Source organism: Microtus pennsylvanicus, chromosome 19 (genome assembly GCF_037038515.1).
Source record: "Microtus pennsylvanicus isolate mMicPen1 chromosome 19, mMicPen1.hap1, whole genome shotgun sequence".
NCBI lineage: Eukaryota > Metazoa > Chordata > Mammalia > Rodentia > Cricetidae > Microtus > Microtus pennsylvanicus.
In genome coordinates, this window is record NC_134597.1 from 15,271,482 (window position 1) to 15,279,060 (window position 7,579).

The window sequence follows — 7,579 nt, forward strand, 5'->3', positions numbered from 1 at the left end:
TCTAATTAGCCATCCATGATTACTACCTATGGCTTTTAATTTTTATAGCGATGAATTGTGTGTTGCTCTTTCACTGTTAAAACTGTTAGCAGGGTAAGCTCTTTGGAGAGAGGCAGTTCATTTAGCGAACATACACATTCTTGCTCACTACAATTGCGCAGCATAAATTCTGCTTCTCATGCCCCTCTCTGCATCTTTACATTATCAGCAGCGTTAAAATCATGACTACCTTGTCTGCTGGCAGTTATTCTTGATCAAACATGAAGGGAAACATACTTCTATTAGCTGCTCCATTTTCATTTAAAAACTAGCCCCTCTATCACGGGTATATAACTATATCTGGCTAAAATCTACATGGGAAGTAGAGAAAAACAAGATCTCCTGAGGAAATTGGGTGCATGGGGACCCTGGGGGAGGATTTAAAGCGGAGGGGAGAGGTAGGAAGGGGAGCAGAGAAAAATGTAGAGCTCAATAAAAATCAATAAAAACAACTTTCATCACTTCCTTTACCTTTCTGTATCAAAACCAATGATGTCTCTATTACCTTTTTATTATTTATCTTTCTTGTGTGCATGTTTGTGGATATCTGTATGTTACAGTGTGAAAAGGGGATCAGAGGACACCTTGTTTGAATTGGTTCTATTCTTATACTAAATCTGCAGGGTTTTCTTCAGCATGCCAATTTCACTCTTTTCTTTCCCTTTTTGTTTCACTTTTGAAATGTTACAAGTAAAATATTCAACTAGAGTTTCCCTCAGAGTGGATACCATATTCTGAAAACAGTGTAATATAACTGATAAGAGTTTGTGTGAAGAACTGGGGTTTTCCTACTCCACAAAGAGCTTGTGGCCCAACTATTTACATTTCTTGTCATCCTTACAAGTAATAGGATACTGAGAGGTCTGTTCTCTGTGACCTGTATGCAGACTCAACCAATTGCAATGAATATATAAGAATACCACCGCGTAAATACTGACAAACTGATTATGACATTTACACAAAACACAAAAGACTCAGAATGGTCAACACAATACTGAAGGAGAGATTATTATACAGTTACAGTGATCAAGATAGTGTAGGGCTTAAGAAATGTGTTCAAAAAGAACATAGATAGCCCCACAAAGAGATGACTCACCTGGTCCAGCCATAAGCTTTTCCAAAAAATAATAAAAGCTGAATATCCATTCACATGTTAAAATGGCATCAAGAACTAGACCTTCAACCATACTGAGATTTCCTCAGTAACAACAGTAATCCTAAACACAAAAAAAAGATAATTCATGTCCATAAAAGAAAGACCTCAATTTCATCTGAGGAATGACATTTTAGATAGAACATGAAGGTCATGAACCATGAGAAAAACAGCATGAAGCAGGATGTAATTAAAATGTTTAAAATATATTAAATATATTTAAAATATATTTTAATTAACTGAATGAAAGAAAATATTTATGAAAAACATTTTTGTTATAATTATATTGTGCAAAGTATGGAAATAATTAAGATTCTGAAATAATAAAACTCAAATTTCTACCAAAAATATTAACACACAACTCATGAAATAAATCATAAAATTGATGGATGTTATAGAATGATGACCACATGACACCTTGTCAAGGCTATCTTAATAAAATAATAGCCTCACTAAAATAATAGTGAGGCTCAAATCTCCATGTATGATACCAGTCAAAATTGAGAACACAGACAACACAAACTAGGTGAAGATATAAAGAAATAGGAATAAATTCATTACTTGGTGAGTTACAAAATATTTTAGTCCCCTAGAAAGAAAGAGTGGTCCCATTTTAGAAATTAGACTTTGTCTTTGCATGGCCTAACAATTGTGCTCCTCAGTGTTTTAGTTGAAAACTTATGCCAACTCAGAAATTTCCCAAAGATGTCTTTAGTGGCTTTATACCTATTTGCCAAACTAGGAAGCACCAAGATGAACTCTCAGAGATAATGGATAAGTAAACCATTGCATAGCCAATTAAATTGTATTTGGTACTGAAAAGAAATGTACTACAAATACATAAAAAACATGAAGAAAATTAAAAAAAAAAACCCTAAAACAACTCAATCTGAAAAGCCTACTCACTTTTTGAGTTCAACTACAGGGTAGTTTGGAAAAGACAAAACTATAGATGAAATACAATGAAAGAAAAAAGGATCACAGGGGCTGATAGTTAGAGAAGGATACAAGTATATAGAAGCCATTGGAACTCCTCTGTATGATACAGTGATAAAAAAATGCCATTATGCCATTGCTCAGATATATAAAATGCACTAACACAAAATTATATCTAAGCCACAGTACAGACTTTCGGTTATAAAATCCATCAATATAATTTCATCAATTTTACATAATGTGTTATTCTGTTGAGGATGATGCTCGTTAAGGGTTATGTTTGGGAAAAGAAAAAAAGATGGTTTCTGATAATGTCACTGAAATGAGGATCCAACACCAACTGTCTCCATATTGTTTCTTTTTTTTATATTTATTTATTATGTATACAATATTCTGTCTGTATGTCTGCAGGCCAGAAGAGGGCACCAGACCTCATTACAGATGGTTGTGAGCCACCACGTGATTGCTGGGAATTGAACTCAGGACCTTCAGAAGAGCAGGCAATGCTCTTAACCACTGAGCCATCTCTCCAGCCCCCTCCATATTGTTTCTTATAAGGAAAATGAAATCAAACTTATTTAAGATATGGGGATGAGAGAGTCATCACTGCTGAGCAAATTCTTATAAGTTCAGTCTGTGGAAAGCTCTGGCATTTTTCTCTTTGTAAAACCATCCTAGGAGGCATTGCACAAGTGGTTAAATACCATTCATGTATTTTGGGAGAAAGAGCAAAACCTGTGTTGTGAAGTATCTGAAAACATACAGAATGAAATCACATCATAGTTTACATTTTAGAGAAAATATTCTATTCTGTCACATAGAGTGAGCTAGAGACATGGATTTTTATATACATTAAACCTACTCTAATAATATGTTGTTAGTGGGTGTAAGAAAATTTTTCTTTTTGAGAAAAACACTTATTGTAAATGACATGGGTGTAAGTGTAGTGTGACTGCAAATATATTTTTCAGCCCTTGTAAGCCAAGACTTATGGAAGTTGAAGCCAATTTTTCATCCATGCCGAGAATTTGAGACTAGATAGCTAGTAAGACTGAGCACATTTGAACAGAGTAAAAATGTTATGAAATCAAAGATTCTCAAACAAAACTTGAGCACACAAAGTGTGTCACAAGTCCAACAGTGTTCTGTACCAAAGTACTTGTCTGCAACAGTGAATTAAGGAGCCATAGTAAATTGGCACTAAAGAATGCTTGAGAGTGAAAATGGTAAACTATACCCTTTGATTCTAATTAGTTTAAATCAGAACAATATTTAACCATCTAGAGACACAAGAATACTGATTAGAATTGTAAATAAAATAATTATAGATGACAGAATAAAAAGAGTTATCAGTAGTGACTAGCAAGGACTTATGTTTACGTGTTTTAACATAAATTTCAAGATAAGATAACACAGCCTGATACAGGCTTATACATTTCTGCACCAGGTACTATATATAATGTTTTCCAGTTTAGCGTTTTTCGTGGATTCCTGAGTGTGCAAACAAATGGGCCTCTGATCCTTTTGTCTTCTCTTGAGCTCCTTTCCTTCTGTTCATTTGCACGGTCAAACTCCTGTGTGGTATGTTATTATATTTACTTTTGTGAGATTCTATTACTTAGATTTAGAAGCCTGTTTGTTTTCTAATGAAGGGCAGAAATGGCATGGATTTGGATGGGTGGAAAGATGGGGGGAAACGGGGAAGAATAGAGTAAGGAGAACTACAGTCAGGAGATCAGGGTATATTATGTGAGATAAACATCTCTTTTAACTACCATGAAAAAAAATGAGGAAAGAAGAAAGAGAAGTATCTCAAAGTTGGGTGAGAAGAAATGAAAATGTTAAGAGGGTGGTAAGGGGAGGAGTTGAGAGGGGGTAGGGTATGTTCAAATATTTAAAAAAAAACAAAATATTTTTAAACCTAAAAATTAAAATTATTTTATATTTTACCCTATTTGAATTGCATTTTTAGCATCTAACTATTATTCATTTGAGCTCTTCTAAATTGGAGTTTTGATTTTGTTGAGTCACAGGAGCCAAATTATGTCCTCTTTAATTAAAGTGCACGGTTTCAATAACAAGTGTAACTAGTATAAATAGTTTGTCGTGGGACAAATAAATTCTTCCTAAGTAAGTCCCTTAAGCAGTTGGGCATTGTGTGTATGTGAATATTAGTAGAGTGTTCACATAAATTCTTATCCAAACTCGAACACTTAGAGTATTAAAGAAGTTGTTAATTGAATGGATCACTAGGAAGCTGGCAAATACTGTCACAGTCCAGAAAATGGGGTGTTTGACTCAGAATATTGATTTTTATGAAGTTGTATTAATCTGTTACTTAAAAATATGTTATAGGACTTAACAGGAATTTAAAAACAGAAAAATTACAGCTTGTTGTTAATGTCTTATATTACTTTCATATTAATAAAAAATTAACAAGATATTATAGCTATATATGTACCTTAAAATCACTCACCTAAAGACTATTTTAGAATACACGAATAAAATGCATTAGAATGAAATCATTCTTTCAGTGAGTGAAACAGACTTAGTGAAGCAGACAGCATTAAAACACATCTGAGGATACTGTGGAATCCCACAAAGAATTTTTCTGGCCCTCTGTCCAGCATGGAGTTCATTTATTCTGGTCATGTAATGATTGGAGAGGCTTTGTCATCTCCCCAAATGAGAACTCATGAGCCTTATTCTATCCAACAGGGTTTCTCCATTTGTCTATATTTTTTTTTCTAAAAGACCGGCACATCCATGTTCCTGAAGATTATTCACAATAGGTGAGCAGATGAGATGTGCGCACCAAATTGCTGGAGTCCTGCGGCAAGCTATGGACAGTTCCAGTGAGGGAACAGAAGCAATTCTCTGATGACCGACATGGATCAATTTCCCTCGATTTCTCTTCCCATCTATTTTCAGAATCCCTCATTTCAACGTTGCTCTCATGTAGCTGTTAACGCAAACTGGGCTGTTTCAGATACTACTTTTAGTTAGATTTTGGTTCTGGCATGAATACTGAATTATCATACGTTGTGTGGGAAATAAATTAGAAACTCAGAGAAATAGAGAAAAGAGAAGTGAAGGCACATACTTATCTAATTCTATCTCCCTGGAAGAGGGTAGTTTCATTTCCAAAGTGAACTTTACTTTCCCCTTTGTCTGAATTAGACCAAAACTTACTCATGATTTGAAAAAAGGCACGATGCCAGATTTTTCTGTATTTTCCATTCTTCTTTATCTTTTTTTAAAAATGTAATCTTTCTGGAGAACAAATGATAATATTTTCTTAGCCCATTTCCTCAGATAATATTTCAATTGTTCATTTATTTTGTGACTGATATTTCAGAGAAATATTTTCATATCAAAAAAGTGTACGTATCAAGGGATGGCATGGATGTTTTCATTCTTTCAGCTTGTTAATAACGTTTCTGTAGCACTTACCTTGCAAAATTCTAGAGACATCTCATTCTTCTTCATGTAAATTGTATTCAATAATGATTAGCTATAGTCCTTCATTATTTCAGAAGCAATAACCTAGAAGATAGAGTCCTATAGTCTGCAAACGTTGGCTCTGTTACTGTTGCTGTAGCTGTGACCACAAAGCAAAACACTAACGTCAGGATCCTCCTTTTTGCTTAGAATTTGTCTACTGACACTCCTCAAGAGATTTAAGTCATTTATCCCAGTTCTTTCCCCTTCCTCCATGTTGTTATCAACATCACTTGCTTTTGTATTTGTTGAATTTGTGTTTCTTTTTTTTTTTGATTTTTTTATTGAGAAAAAAAAAGTTTCCGCCTCCTCCCAGCCTCCCATTTCCCTCCCCCTCCTCCCGCCCCTCTCCCCCTCCCCCATTCCTCTCCCCCTCCCTTTCCAGTCCAAAGAGCTGTCAGGGTTCCCTGCCCTGTGGAAAGTCCAAGGTCCTCCCCACTCCGTCCAGGTCTAGGAAGGTGAACATCCGAACTGGCTAGGCTCCCACAAAGCCAGAACATGAAGTAGGATCAAAACCCCGTGCCATTGTCCTTGGCTTCTCATCAGCCCTCATTGTTCGCCATGTTCAGAGAGTTGTGTTTCTTTTCAATGTTAGATGGGTATTACATCTTCTATACTTAACATCTTCACTTAAAGCATGGGTATATTTTATATGATTAAGAAAATATGGTAAAATCATATCCTGGACTTTTTTTGAACACCCTGTTATTGTTATTCAATTGTATTCATCTTTCTCCATTCTCTATTTTTTGAAAAATAAACCTAACCCACACATTTGTATCCCACATATGAGTTTGTAACATTAACACTGATGTATTTCTATGATTATATCCAAAAGGATTAGAAGAAAGAAGTGGCAAAAATGGTAGATATTTTCTTCTTTTGTTTTATTTATTTTTCAGGGCTGGGAATTGAATCCAGGGAGCCATACACAGACATTAATATGCAGATGTTCTATCCTTGAACTATATTTCCAAACCAGAGCTAGGTTTGGAAGGAAAGTAACAAATTTAGAGTTTTTGGATTAGGCGGTTGCTAGAATTTGTGGTTTTGACCTGCCTGGTTTTTAAATCATTTAGTTCAGATTTAGTATAAAAAATTTATTCCAGAGTTAATGTATTTCTAGAGTTCTTATTTAATCAGTTTGAAACAAAATGTTTTTCAATATTTATTTCTATGTGCATTAAGAGATGAGGATGTTATAAAACGTAATATTAATTCATTTTCTTCTTAATTAGCTAGTCTACTTTTATTTGCACACTCAAATTCTATATTTGTTCAAGACCTGCCTTGGGCCAAGAAAGAGCATATGCTCTTGCACTTTTTTCTACAATACTTTTTTTTCTTTTTTTTCCCAACAATTTAGCATTTTTCCTACATTATGTATTATAACAGTAAGTCTCCTTCTGGCTCTGTTAGAGACAGACAGGACTGAAATGTAACTCTTTTACTAGAAGATAATTTCAACTGGCAAACATAGTCATCATTATGATTTAAGTACTTCACTGGATGTCTTTAAAGAAAACAGTGTTTGCATTAATAAATATGTATTTAGAGCATTTCATTTTGTTTCCTTCTATTTTACCTGCTCCTTGTACTTTCTGCAAAGTAACCGCCTGCTTTGTAGATCTGATATTTTTATCAGATGAGAACTGTGGACTGACTTAGGTGACCCAAATAGATGTATCGAAATTATAACATAAAAAACACTATAAACCGCTGAATTTTTTGTTTGTTTGTTTGGTACCACTAAGTAATACTCCATTCTCTCCATTCTGTAAAAGTATCACATTTCAGTATCCATCCTTCAATTGAGGGATGTGTAGGTTGTTTACAGGTTCTGGCTATTACAAATATTGCTGCTATGAACATAGTTGAGCACATGTCCTTTTGGAATAATTGATCATCCTTTGGATATATATATCCAAAAGTGGTACTGCTCAGTCTTGA